Source organism: Triticum aestivum, chromosome 7B, assembly GCF_018294505.1.
Source record: "Triticum aestivum cultivar Chinese Spring chromosome 7B, IWGSC CS RefSeq v2.1, whole genome shotgun sequence".
Taxonomy (NCBI): domain Eukaryota; kingdom Viridiplantae; phylum Streptophyta; class Magnoliopsida; order Poales; family Poaceae; genus Triticum; species Triticum aestivum.
The window spans coordinates 714,460,779-714,476,547 of NC_057813.1; positions in this window are offsets into that span (position 1 = coordinate 714,460,779).

The window sequence follows — 15,769 nt, forward strand, 5'->3', positions numbered from 1 at the left end:
CGACGGCTTCGAGGCCGCCGCACGTCCAGTCGCCACCGGCGCCACCCCTGTAGTACGGCGGCCCCTCCAGCTTCGCTGACCCTTACGCCGTCCTCGACGGTCCTCCGTTCCACGGGGGCCCTCCATGGCACCGGCCGGACACCGTCCCCCTCGCTGCTCCACGCCGACGAGGCGTACCCCCTGTTGACACCAGATTTTGGCACACTCAAGAACTTATTTAAGACGGCCTCAAATGGAGAAGTGTTCTACATAAAAGAGTTTTGTATTGTTGATATGAACATCTTTTAAGTTTGGGTCATCGCCATCCGATTACATCTCGAAGGCCGAAACTATGCTCAAAGTACTAAGATCTTATATTCAGAGTACAGTTTGGGCGATTAAGCCACGAATTTGACCTCAAATGGAAAAATTATCTACACGAATTGTCTTCGTCTCATCGAAACGATTGATTTTGATATACAAATCGTCCAAATCCGAGTTCATATGCAAAAGTTACAGCAATCGGAGTGCAGTCGTGTCACGAGGCGAGATGTGTCGCGCCCCACCAGACACATGTATGATAGGTAGCGCGAGGGAATAGCCTGTTTTATGTGACTGATTTTACCCTCAAGTTGACCTCTGATAAAAAAATTCAACATGAAAGTTGTTCGTCTCGTCGAAACGGTCAAGATTGCTTTTGGGCTCGTTTCCATCCGATATCGTTTACCACCACAAAAAAGACCTGCAAGATGCAACCAGTTTAAACCGAACAGTTTTGGAAAGTTCGGACAAAACCAATCCGAATTTGACTAGGGTTTTGGACGTGAATCCAAGACTTTTCCTTGCATGGGAAGTCCAGCCGCCTCTTATATATCTAAGGGGTGACGGCTGATTGAACGACACACAATCGATCAAATTATCTACCACTTTTTACCTTTTATCTTTTTGGATTTTCAAGGCCTTTCGCTCTTGTCTAATTTTAGCCCACATCTCAGCTTGGCGAGCTTTAAACTTTTTCATCTCAATTTCCATCCACTCCTCATGAGATTGCCCCCCAATACTTTGAGACTCTTTCGACAATGAGGTGCCAAACTTTGCAATTGTTTAAGGGGTACACTGGATGGTACAACACTAGGCGAATGCATCATTTGGACAACTCTAACTTTTACAGCAGCAAAATCATGAGGCTTCCCGCCTTCTATTAGTTCCCGTCGAATGGAGTTGCACAAATCCCAAGAAAATGCAAGTTTGTTCTCAATTACCCAGTCTGGATATGGTTGCCCCCCGATGCTTTTAGACTCTTTCGGCAATGAGATGGTGTCAACATTTTGTAATTGTGTAGGGGGAACATGATATGCCACGGTAGTAGGTGAAGGCATTTGTGCTCCTGTAGAAGTTTCACTTATTCGGCCATGACCATTAAGGTGCGGAGCCGAATTATGGACATCAACAGTTGCGTATGGTGCCAAAAAACTAGTAGCATGAGGTGTAGCATATGATGTTTGAGGGTAATTGGTCGAATAACTAGTAGTAGCATGTCCAATTCCCCTATCCACCGGCATGTTTGGATTAACATGTTGCGAATTAGTTGCCGATGAATAAAAAGATGAAACACTATGTTGCATGCCATTGAAAGTTCCTACATGGGGTGTTTCAACTTGATTAACCCAAGTTATCATGTTGTTCATCGGCATATAGATTTGTGGGGTTGTCGATGCATGGGAGTTGGGATACATATGTTGCATGTTCCTAAAATTATATAAAGTTGAAGCATGAAGATTATTCTGAATCGGCTATTGCACATAATTAGATGCATGATTGATAAAACTAGGGCTAGCCGATACATTATGTTCATTAGACGATCTAGCAACAACATATGCATTATTTGCATCTACATAAATGAATCGAGTATTCATATTACCTTTGTAGATCGCAAACCCTAGATGACGATCTCTTCGTAGCAAGAACAGGCCGGAGACCGTTCAGAGCTTCGTCCCCAGCGGAGTCGACAAAAAGTGTGTTCGCACAAGAACACATCATTGTGTACCTTCAACGCCGAGGGTGATGCACCACAGTTCACGTTGAAGGAGACCTGGCCGGAAGCGCGGTACGCAGGTAATCCGGCGGGTGCTTTTGAGGACCCGAAACCCCACACGCCCAGGAGGGACCCCGTCTGGGCGCGCGGCGGCTATGGGCTGCCCTAGGTCAACCTGACCGCCCCTAGGGCCTCGAGGTTTGCCACCCTGCAACAAGAAAAACAGACGAAGAACGAGAAAGAAGAAGAACTAGGGTTAAGGAGAAAAGAGAAAAGATAAAAGGGGTAGATGAATTGATCGGTTGTGTGTTGTTCAATCGGCCGTCACCCCTTAGATATGTAAGAGGCGGCTGGACTTCCCGTGCAAGGAAAAGGCTTGGATTCACGTCCAAACCCCTAGTCAAATTCGGATTGGTTTTGTCCGAACTTTCCAAAACTGTTCGATTTAAACTGGCTGCACCTTGAGGGTCTTTTTTGTGGTGGTAAATGATCTCGGATGGAAACGAGCCCAAAAGCAATCTTGACCGTTTCAACGATACGAACAACTTTCATGTTCAACGTTTTCTGATCAAAGGTCATCTTGGGGGTCAAATCGGTCGCGCAAAACAGGCTATTCCCTCGCGCTACCCATTAGACATGTGTGTGGTAGGGCGCGCCACATCTCGCCTCGTGACAAGGCTGCACTCCGATTGCTCTAACCTTTGCATACGAACTTAGATTTGGACGACCTTTATATCAAAATTGATCGTTTCGATGAGACGAAGACAATTCGTGTAGATCATTTTTCCATTTGAGATCGTTTTGGGGCTTAATCGGCCAAACTGTACTCTGAATATAAGATCTTAGTACTTTGAGCATAGTTTCGGCCTTTTAGATGAAATCGGACGGTGATGACCCAAACTTCAAAGATGTTCATATCAACAATAAGGAACTCTTTCATGTAGATCACTTCTCCATTTGAGGCCATCTTAAATAAGTTCTTGACCGTGCCAAAATCTGGTGTCAACACCCCCACGGCAGCCATAACCACACGCCGCGCTTCGCCAAGCTCGACTTCGCCACCTATGATGGCACCGAGGACCAGCTGAGCTGACTTAATCAATGTGACCAGTTTTTTCGGGGGCAACGCACGCTCGCGTCAGACCGCACCTGGCTCGCTTCGTATCTCCTCCGAGGCGCCGCACAGACTTGGTATTACGCTCTCGAGCAGGACAAGGGCGGCATGCCCCCATGGGAGTGTTTTTGCGAGCTCTGCCTATTACGCTTCGGGCCACCAATACGGGGAGCCGACTGGCGGAGCTTGGCCGCCTACCCTTCACCTCTACGGTGCATGACTTCGCCGACCGCTTCCAGGCCCTGGCGTGCCACGCGCCCAGCATGATGGCTCGCCAGTGGGCCAAGCTCTTTGCGGGTGGTCTGCCGGATCATATCCACATGGACGTGGAGCTGTGGGGACCTCAGGACCTCGAGATGGCCATGTATTATGCCCCTGTCTTTTAGCGTCGCATGAAGGCCTTGCAGCTGGCGTCGCCGGCTCGGGGCGCACGACAGCCAGGCCGGCCCCGACACCACCAGTGCCGGGGCGTCCGCCTCTGGCCTCTACAGCAACCAACGCTCCGGCCTCTGCAGTGACCAACACCCGGGCCGCGACGCGGCCCTTCCGCCGGCTCATTCTGGCCGAGCAGCTCGAGCACCATCCCCAGGGGCTATGCTATAACTGCAACGAGCTCTACCTTCCGGGCAATGTTTCCCCACGAGGAGGTCCCCTGGGTGACCTTGATCTGGGATGCCTATTACACGGACAAAATCCCGCATGCAACAGACCCAGTGGGCTCCTTCTGGTGGCGTGATGTAATGCAACTCAGAGATGTGTTTCGTGGGGTCACCAAAGTCACTCTAGGGAATGGTTCTTCCTCCCTGTTCTGGAAAGATGACTGGTTTGGTAGTGATCGAGATGCCCCCCTCATGGATCTATTCCCTAGGGCTTTCTCTTTCTGCTTAAACGAGGATGATTCTGTTGTTAAGGTTCTTACAGCTACGGGCTCGGGCATGATTTTCCACCTACCTGTGTTGGCTCAAGCTAGAGAAGAAGTCAGGGGGATCCAACAAGGCTCGATGCATGTGCTTCTGGAGAGGGACTGCAATGACACTTGGGAGTGCATCCTTGGTGGGAAATTCTCCTCCAAAAAATTCTATAACCACTGCTTCCAAGAGACAGTTGCTGATGATGCCTTCGTTTGGCTTTGGAAGGCCAAAAGCCCGATCAAATTAAAAATGTTGGGGTGGCTACTATTGGTGGACCGCCTAAACACGAGAAACATGCTGAGACGTAGGCACTACGTCATTGCGGACAACAATTATACTTGCATGTTGTGCCAAACACCTCTCTGAGGAAACCGTTGAACACCTGTTCTTTACCTGCCCCTTTAGCCAACTTTGTTGGAATAAAGTTGGCATGCATTGGCCGACGTTGGGCAACAGAATCTCTTTGTTGGATGGTGGCAGAAAAAACGGGCGTCAACCTTTGTTCATGGACATTTTTATGATGGCCGCATGGAGTTTGTGGACGGAGAGAAACAACGAATACTTCAGAGGGATCCCACACTCTTTTGGTACATGGTTGGCTAGGTTCAAAAATCTTTTGGGCCTTCTGGTTCACAATTGTAGAGAGGAACTTCATCCTTTCTTAGCTACTTACATACAAGGCTTGTGACATTTGCTGTGTAGATTCTTGAGGGCATGGCCGGGGGGCCAATAAAAACCCATTTGTAACATGGATGTAATTGGTTCCTTGTGAGTAATACAAAAGTCAGTTGGGGAACGTAGTAATTTCAAAAAAATTCGTACGCACACGCAAGATCATGGTGATGCATAGCAACGAGAGGGGAGAGTGTTGTCTACGTACCCTCGTAGACCGAAAGTGGAAGCGTTAGAACAACGCGGTTGATGTAGTCGTACGTCTTCACGGCCTGACCGATCAAGCACCAAAACTACAGCACCTCAGAGTTCTAGCACACGTTCAGCTCGATGACGTCCCTCGAACTCCGATCCAGCCGTGTGTCGAGGGAGAGTTCCGTCAGCACGACGACGTGGTGACGATCTTGACGTTCTACCGTCGCAGGGCTTCGCCTAAGCACCGCTACAATATTATCGAGGAGGATTATGATGGAGGCGGGCACCGCACACGGCTAAGAGATCAAGAGATCAATTGTTGTGTCTCCAAGGGATGCCCCCTCCCCGTATATAAAGGAGTGGAGGAGGGGGAGGGCCGTCCGTCCGTATGGCGCACCCTAGGAGGAGTCCTACTGCCACCGGGAGTAGGATTCCCCCCTTCCAAGTAGTAGGAGTCGGAGTCAAGGAAAGGGGAGAGAGAAGAGAAGGAAGGAGGGGGCACAACCCCTCCCCCTAGTCCAATTCGGACTAGGTCTTGGGGGGCGCCCAACCTCTCCTCTCTCTTTCCCCTAAAGCCCAATAAGGCCCATATACTCCCCGGCGAATTCCCGTAACTCTCCGGTACTCCGAAAAATATCCGAATCACTCGGAACCTTTTCGATGTCCGAATATAGTCGTCCAATACATTGATCTTTACGTCTCGACCATTTCGAGACTTCTCGTCATGTCCCCGATCTCATCCAGGACTCCGAACTACCTTCGGTACATCAAAACACATAAACTCATAATATAACCGTCATCGAACTTTAAGCATGCGGACCCTACGGGTTCGACAACAATGTAGACATGACCGAGACACGTCTCCGGTCAATAACCAATAGCGGAACCTAGATGCTCATATTGGCTCCCACATGTTCTACGAAGATCTTTATCGGTCAAACCGCATAACAACATACATTGTTCCCTTTGTCATCAGTATGTTACTTGCCCGAGATTCGATCGTTAGTATCTCAATTCCTAGTTCAATCTCGTTACCGGCAAGTCTCTTTACTCATTCCGTAATACATCATCCTGCAACTAACTCATTAGTTACAATGCTTGCAAGGCTTATTGTGATGTGCATTACCGAGTGGGCCCAGAGATACCTCTCCGACAATCAGAGTGACAAATCCTAATCTCGAAATAAGCCAACCCAACAAGTACCTTCAGAGACTTCGCGTTTGGTAGCTGATAACCCACAAGTATAGGGGATAGTTGTAGCCTCTTTCGATAAGTAAGAGTGTCAAACCCAACGAGGAGCTAAAGGTAGAACAAATACTCTCTCAAGTCCTAGCGGCCACTGATACGACTCTACGCACGCTTGACGTTCGCTTTACCTAGAACAAGTATGAAACTAGAAGTACTTTGAAGGTGTGAAAGGATAGGTTTGCAAGATAACAAAGAACACGTAAGTAAAAAGTAGGGGCTGTTTAGATAAAGATGCAAATAAAGTAAATATAGAGAGTGTGGAAAAGTGGTGGTAGGAGTTGTGAAATTGTCCCTAAGCAATTGACTATGTTACTAGACCGGTAATCACTATTGCAATTCTATTTGAGGGAGAGGCATAAGCTAACATACTTTCTCTACTTGGATCATATGCACTTATGATTGGAACTCTAGCAAGCATCCGCAACTACTAAAGATTCATTAAGGTAAAACCCAACCATAGCATTAAAATATCAAGTCCCCTTTTATCCCATACGCAAACAACCTACTTACTCGGGTCTGTGCTTCTGTCACTCACGCCACCCACCATAAGAAAATCATAAACATATTTCAAACCCTACAGCGGGAATCCCTCATGCTTGCGCGACACGGAGAGCAGCATAGGACAACACCAATAATAAAACATGCAACTCAAACCAATCATAGCAATTCATCAATCACCGATAGGACAACAAAAATCTACTCACACATCATAGGATGGCAACACATCATTGGATAATAATATGAAGCATAAAGCACCATGTTCAAGTAGAGAGTACAGCGGGATGCGGGAGAGTGGACCGCTGGATATAGAAGGGGGAAGGTGATGGAGATGTTGGTGAAGATGACGGCGGTGTTGGTGAAGATCGCAGTGATGATGATGGCCCCCGGCAGCGCTCCGGCGCCATCGGAAGCAAGGGGGAGAGGGCCTCCCTTCTTCTTCTTCTTCCTTGACCTCCTCCCTAGATGGGAGAAGGGTTTACCCTCTGGTCCTTGGCTCCCATGGCTTGGGAGGGGCGAGATCCCCTCCGAGATTGGATCTATCTCTCTGTTTCTCCGTTCTATGATTCTATCCCTTCACTATTCCCTTTATATCTGGAGATCCGTAACTCCGATTTGGGTGAATCTTTCGCCCAGATCTTTCTCATAAAATTAGCTTTCTTGCGCCAAAAGAAGAGCGCCAACCGCCTTACGGGTGGACCACAAGGGTCAGGGGCGCGCCGGGGGGGGGGGGGGGGGGGGGGAAGGCGCGCCCCCCTACCTCGTGACCACCTCGGACACCGCTTCACGTTGATTTCACTTCCCAAAAATCATAAATATTCCAAAAAATATCTCCGTCCATTTTTATCCCGTTTGGACTCCGTTTGATATTGGGTTTCTACCAAACAAAAAACATGCAACATACAGGAACTGGCACTGGGCAGTGGATCAATATGTTAGTCCCAAAAATAATATAAAAAGTTGCCAAAAAGTATATGAAAGTGAATAATATTGGTATGGAACAATCAAAAATTATAGATACAACGGAGACATATCAGCATCCCCAAGCTTAATTCCTGCTCGTTCTCGAGTAGGTAAATGATAAAAAAGATATTTTTTGATGTGGAATGCTACCTAGCATAATCTTGATCTTATGTATAATCATGGCATGAATATTAAGATACGAGTGATTCAAAGCAATAGTCTATCATTTGACATAAAAAACGATAATACTTCGAGCGTACCAATAAAGCAATCATGTCTTTTCAAAACAACATGGCCAAAGAAAGTTATCCCTACAAAATCATATAGTCTGGCTGTTGCTCTATCTTCACCACACAAAGTATTTAATCATGCACAACCCCGATGACAAGCCAAGAAATTGTTTCATACTTTAGCAATCTCAATCTTTTTCAACTTTTAGGCAATACATGAGCGTGAGCCATAGATATAGCACTATAGGTGGAATAGAAAATGATGGTGGGGGTTATGTGGAGAAGACAAAAAGGGAGAAAGTCTCACATCAACTAGGCGTATTAACGGGCTATGGAGATGCCCATCAATATATATCAATGTGAGTGAGTAGGGATTGCCATGCAACGGATGCAGTAGAGCTATAAGTGTATGAAAGCTCAAACTGAAACTAAGTGGGTGTGCATCCAACTTGCTTGCTCATGAAGACCTCGGGCATTTGAGGAAGCCCATCATCGGAATATACAAGCCAAGTTCTATAATGAAAATTCCCACTAGTATATGAAAGTGATAGCATAGGAGGCTCTCTCTATGAAGAATATGGTGCTACTCTGAAGCACAAGTGTGGTAAAAGGATAGTAACATTGCCCCTTCTCTCTTTTTCTCTCATTTTTTTCTTTTTTTCCTTTTTTTGGTGGGCTTCTTTGGCCTCTTTTATTTATTTATTTATTTGGGCTTCTTTGGCCTCTTTTATTTTTCATAAAGTCCGGAGTCTCATCCGACTTGTGGGGCAATCATAGTCTCCATCATCCTTTCCTCATTGGGGCAATGCTCTAATAATGATGATGATCACACTTTTATTTACTTACAACTCAATATCTAGAACAAAGATATGACTCTATATGAATGCCTCCGGCGGTGTACCGGGATGTGCAATGTTCTAGTGTAGCAATGACATCAAAAAATGGACAAGCCATGAAAACATCATGCTAGCTATCTTAAAATCATGCAAAGCAATATGACAATGAAAAGCTCAAGTCATGGATATGATGATGATGATGAAAGTTGCATGGCAATATATCTCGGAATGGCTATGGAAATGCCATGATAGGTAGGTATGGTGGATGTTTTGAGGAAGATATAAGGAGGCTTATGTGTGATAGAGCGCATCATATCACGGGGTTTGGATGCACCGGAGAAGTTTGCACCAACTCTCGAGGTGAGAAAGGGCAATGCACGGTACCAAAGAGGTTAGCAATATGTGGAAGGGTGAGAGTGCGTATAATCCATGGACTCAACATTAGTCATAAAGAACTCATATACTTATTGCAAAAATCTACAAGCCATTGAAAACAAAGTACTACGCGCATGCTCCTAGGGGGATAGATTGGTAGGAAAAGACCATCGCTCGTCCCCGACCGCCACTCATAAGGAAGACAATCAATAAATAAAATTGTGCTCCAACTTCATCACAAAGCGGTTCACCATACGTGCATGCTACGGGAGTCACAAACCTCAACACAAGTATTTCTACTAATCCACAATCACCCACTAGCATAACTCTAATATCACCACCTTTATATCGCAAAACTATTGCAAGGAATCAAACATATCATATTCAGTTATCCACAAGTTTATGTAGGATTTTATGACTAACCATTTGAATGACCAATTCCTGTCATCTCTCTAAACAGATATAAGTGAAGTAAGAGAGTTTAATTCTTTCTCAAAAGATATGCCCACGCTCTAACAAATATAAGTGAAGCAAAAGAGCATTCTACAAATGGCGGCTGTCTATATGAAGAGAAACAGGCAATCCAAACTTCAAATGATATAAGTGAAGCACATGAAGCATTCTATAAAGCCATACTCAATAGATTTAAGTGAGGTACAATGAGCATTCTATAAATCAACCAAGGACTATCTCATACCAGCATGGTGCATAAAATAAAAATGAAAACTAAATGCAAAAGATGCTCCAAGACTTGCACATAATGCATGAACGAAACGAATTCGAAAACATACCGATACTTGTTGAAGAAAGAGGGGATGCCTTCCGGGGCATCCCCAAGCTTAGACGCTTGAGTCTCCTTGAATATTTACTTGGGGTGCCTCGGGCATCCCCAAGCTTGAGCTCTTGCCTCTCTTCCTTTTCCTCATATCGAGACATCCTCGATTAGACACTACATCCACACAAAACTTCAACAGAAAACTCGGTAAGATCCGTTAGTATAATAAAGCAAATCACCACTCTAAGTACTGTTGCAAACCAATTCATATTTTGTTTTTGCATTGTGTCTACTGTAATATAACTTTTTCATGGCTTAATCCACTGATATAAATTGATAGATTCATCAAAACAAGCAAACTATGCATCAAAAACAGAATCTGTCAAAAACAGAACAGTCTGTAGCAATCTGAACATCACCATACTTCTGGTACCCCAAAATTCTACCAAAATTAGGAAAAATAAACAAGTTGTACAGAAAGACAGTGCAAAAGGAATAAGAACCAATTGACGTTCCAGTTAAAAATGTAAAATCGCGCACTACAGCCAAAGTTTCTGTCCTGCACCGTACAAACCAACAAGCATTGTAAACATCCTAAAGGCAAACCTTGGCACATTATTTTTATAATACAATGGAATTTTACAAGGGGATAATTATTTTTGTTGAAAAGTTTCTGTAATCAAGATTCACAAAGTTTCCGTGAGCATGAACAAAGTTCAAGGAGCTCTCCCACTTCAACAATGCTTGTCTCTCTCACTTTCACTTTCCTTTTTGAAAAGTTTTTAGGTTCCCCTCTTTATTTTTTTGTTTTTAAACTATATAAAAGCACTCAACAGAAATAAATGACTCTCTAAAACTTCCGGGTTGTCTCCCTGGCAGCGCTTTCTTTAAAGCCATTAAGCTAGGCATTTAGTGCTCAAGTAATGAATCCACCCGGATCCCAAGGTATATCAAAGCCAATTTTAATTAACAATGATTTGTAATTTAGTAGTGAGCACAAAGTATTATATATCAAGCAACAACGAAGTCTAACTCTCTTCCTATGCATCGGCATGTCATAAAAGAACAATTCATGCACACAAAGTAAAGGCCAATGCATAGTATAAACAGTTTCTTGCAATTCTATCGTATTGGAAACATAAAGAGGTGGAGATAAAGTTCCTCTCTCATAATAATTGCAAGTAGGAGCAGCAAGCACATGCATATTATATCTATCAAAATCATCATGTGCAATGGTAAAAGGCAACCCATCAATATAATCCTTACTAAGCGCAAACTTCTCCGGTATAGTGTAGTTTGGAGAATTCAAAAAGATAATAGGACTATCATGCGTGGGTGCAATAGCAACAATTTCATGTTTAACATAAGGAACTATAGCAAGTTCATCTCCATAAGCATAATTCATATTGGCATCTTGGCCACAAGCATAGCAAGCATCATCAAAAAGGGATATTTCAAACAAATTCAAGGGATCATAGCAATCATCCTTCGGTAAGCACGAAGGGGAATTAAATAATGTATGAGTTGGAGGGTTACTCTCATTAGAAGGTGGGCACGGGTGATCAATCCGCTCTTCTCCTTTTGTTCTTCGCTCTCCTCATCATCTTTTTCATCCAATGAGCTCACAGTTCAAGTTTCATCAATTTCTTCTTCCATAGCTTCCTATAAAATATTAGTCTCTTCTTGGACAGCGTTGACTTTCTTCATAAAAGCATTAATATTGTAATTGTATTCATAATTTTCATAGCAATATCCAAGTATAGCAAGATTTTCAGGCCTATAACCATCATCATCAAAAGCTTCATACTTTTCAAACAAAGCTTCAATATCATAGGCAGCCTTAAAAGCAACAAATTTTTCTATTTGTTCCACATAATAGTAATCATATATACCATTAGCATAAGAAGCTAAGGTTTCATTATCATTAAATTTGCATGAAAAGGGAAGGTGTGGAGCCTCCATCCTAGAGCAACAAGTAATATCATATCTCAAGCATAGATTCCAGGCATACCAACGCAACATAATAAATTGGTCCCATAATAGTTTCCCTTTTTGTGTTGAGCGATAATCCCTAAAGTATTCACGTTGATCCAACATGTCTCCCATTATAAAGTTGAATGGGGCTTTCTCAGGATTATCAAAGTAGTACATAATATCTTTCGCATAATGAGAATCGAGGCTTTTAGGAGTTACCCCATCCTCATGAGTAGCAAGTACAGCTAATTTTTTGGTATTTTGTGTTCCATATCCATAACTAAAGATACAGAACAACTAAGAACAGCAAAAAAAATACTTAGTGATAAAGCAAACAAGCACACACGAGAATATTCACCCCACGCTATGACTACCCGGCAATGGCGCCAGAAAAAGGTCTTGATAACCCACAAGTATAGGGGATAGTTGTAGCCTCTTTCGATAAGTAAGAGTGTCGAACCCAACGAGGAGCTAAAGGTAGAACAAATAGTCTCTCAAGTCCTATCGGCCACTGATACGACTCTACGCACGCTTGACGTTCGCTTTACCTAGAACAAGTATGAAACTAGAAGTACTTTGTAGGTGTGAAAGGATAGGTTTGCAAGATAATAAAGAACATGTAAATAAAAAGTAGGGGCTGTTTAGATAAAGATGCGAATAAAGTAAATATAGCGAGTGTGGAAAAGTGGTGGTAGGAGTTGTGAAATTGTCCCTAAGCAATTGACTATGTTACTAGACCGGTAATCACTATTGCAATTCTATTTGAGGGAGAGGCATAAGCTAACATACTTTCTCTACTTGGATCGTATGCACTTATGATTGGACCTCTAACAAGCATCCGCAACTACTAAAGATTCATTAAGGTAAAACCCAACCATAACATTAAAGTATCAAGTCCCCTTTTATCCCATACGCAAACAACCTACTTACTCAGGTCTGTGCTTCTGTCACTCACGCCACCCACCATAAGCAAATCATAAACATATTGCAAACCCTACAGTGGGAATCCCTCATGCTTGCGCGACATGGAGAGCACCATAGGATAGCACCAATAATAAAACATGCAACTCAAACCAATCATAGCAATTCATCAATCACCGATAGGACAACAAAAATCTACTCAGACATCATAGGATGGCAACACATCATTGGATAATAATATGAAGCATAAAGCACCATGTTCAAGTAGAGGGTACAGCGGGATGCGGGAGAGTGGACCGCTGGATACAGAAGGGGTAAGGTGATGGAGATGTTGGTGAAGATGACGGCGGTGTTGGTGAAGATCGCGGTGATGATGATGGCCCCCGGCAGCGCTCCGGCGCCACCAGAAGCAAGGGGGAGAGGGCCCCCCTTCTTCTTCTTCTACCTTGACCTCCTCCCTAGATGGGAGAAGGGTTTCCCCTCTGGTCCTTGGCTCCCATGGCTTGGGAGGGGCGAGAGCCCTTCCGAGATTGGATCTATCTCTCTGTTTCTGCGTTCTCTGATTCTACCCCTTCACCGTTTCCTTTATATCTGGAGATCGGTAACTCCGATTGAGGTGAATCTTTCTCCCATATCTTTCTCATAAAATTAGCTTTCTTGCGCCAAAAGAAGAGCATCAACCGCCTTACGGGTGGACCATGAGGGTCAGGGGCGCGCCTGGGTGGATAGGGTGCGCCCCCCTATCTCGTGACCACCCCGGACACCGTTTCGCGTTGATTTCACTTCCCAAAAATCATAAATATTCCAGAAAAAAATCTCCGTCCGTTTTTATCCCGTTTGGACTCCGTTTGATATTGGGTTTCTGCGAAACAAAAAACATGCAATAGGCAGGAACTGGCACTGGGCACTCGATCAATATGTTAGTCCCAAAAATAATATAAAAAGTTGCCAAAAAGTATATGAAATTGAATAATATTGGTATGGAACAATCAAAAATTATAGATACGACGGAGACGTATCAGTAGCACACAAAGTGTTCCTCCAGTAAACAGGAGTTGCATAATCTCATAGTTATAGGAACGTGTATAAGTCATGAAGAAAGCATAGCAACATACTAAACGATCAAGTGCTAAGCTAACGGAATGGGTCAAGTCAACCACATCATTCTCCTAATGATGTGATCCCGTTAATCAAATGAAAATTCATGTCTATGGTTAGGAAACTTAACCATCTTTGATTAACAAGCTAGTCAAGTAGAGGCATACTAGTGACACTATGTTTGTCTATGTGTTCACACATGTATTATGTTTCCAGTTAATACAATTCTAGCATGAATAATAAACATTTATCATGATATAAGGAAATAAATAATAACTTTATTATTGCCTCTAGGGCATATTTCCTTCAGTCTCTCACTTGCACTAGAGTCAATAATCTAGTTCACATCGCCATGTCATTTAACACCAATATTCACATCTGTATGTGATTAATACCCATAGTTCACATCGTCATGTGATCAACACCCAAAGGGTTTACTAGAGTCAATAATCTAGTTCACTTTGCTATGTGATTAACACCCAAAGAGTACTAAGGTATGATCATGTTTTGCTTGTGAGATAAGTTTAGTCAACGGGTTTGTCACATTCAGAGCCGTATGTATTTTGCAAATATTCTATGTCTACAATGCTCTGCACGGAGCTACTCTAGCTAATTGCTCCCACTTTCAATATGTATCCAGATTAAGACATAGAGTCATCTGGATCAGTGGCAAAACTTGTATCGACGTAACCTGAGGGAGTCCTGGACTAGGGGTTGTCCGGATAGCCGAACTATCATCATCGGCCGGACTCCAAGACTATGAAGATACAAGATTGAAGACTTCGTCCCATGTCCGGATGGGACTTTCCTTGGCGTGGAAGGCAAGCTTGGCAATACGGATATGTAGATCTCCTACCATTGTAACCGACTCTGTGTAACCCTATCCCTCTCCGGTGTCTATATAAACCGGATGGCTTTAGTCCATAGGATGAACAACAATCATACCATAGGCTAGCTTCTAGGGTTTAGCCTCCTTGATCTCGCGGTAGATCTACTCTTGTAATACCCACATCATCAATATCAATCGAGCAGGACGTAGGGTTTTACCTCCATCAAGAGGGCCCGAACCTGGGTAAAACATCATGTCCCTTGTCTGTTGTTACCATCGGCCTAGACGCACAGTTCGGGACCCCCTACCCGAGATCCGCCGGTTTTGACACCGACATTGGTGCTTTCATTGAGAGTTCCTCTGTGCCATCGCAATCAGGAGGGATGCCTTTTCCCGTCTTTAAAGACGGCGCCGTCGTCAAGGGAGCTTTGGCCACCGGCCAAACTATCCGGCTAGGCGGTTTTCTTATGACCGCCTATTCGGCCGCCGCTCCGACAATGACCTCTCAGGTCATCAAAAGCGATCTTCACGTCAACTCGGAATTCGCCGAGTAGCTAGATCCGATGGAGCTCTCCTCCGTAAATGAGGTCTTGGATCGCATCGCCGCCCTGGGAGTCGCCATAGACTACGATCAGATTGGGCTTAAAACCGATCTGAGAGAAATTAACTCTCCCCAGGCTACCCACCACGTTGTCGTGGTAGAGGAACAACGCGGCGACTCTTCTTCTATGTTAAAGACCAGTTATGTCTGGATTCCCGATCCCTTCATGCCGGATTCCTGCGGAGGGACCGACGTCAATCAAGTACTGAACCTAAAGTCAGGCATCGGACCAGATTTGTTGGATAACATCCAGCAATCCAAGCTTCCAAATCCGGAAACTTCTCGGCCTTTGAGCCTCAGATCGGGCGGGGTTCCGAATTTAATTCCGCCCGCCCACCCAAACATAAGCGATCTATCTCAAATACGGCAAGAGCCCGATGAAACAGTACATCATTACTGGGCCAGATTCCTCCTGGTCATGGACAGGATAAAGGACTGCCGTGAGGAAAGCGCAATCTCAATTTTCTGCAACAATTGCACGGACAAGGGAATCATGAACACCATAAGTCATCGCG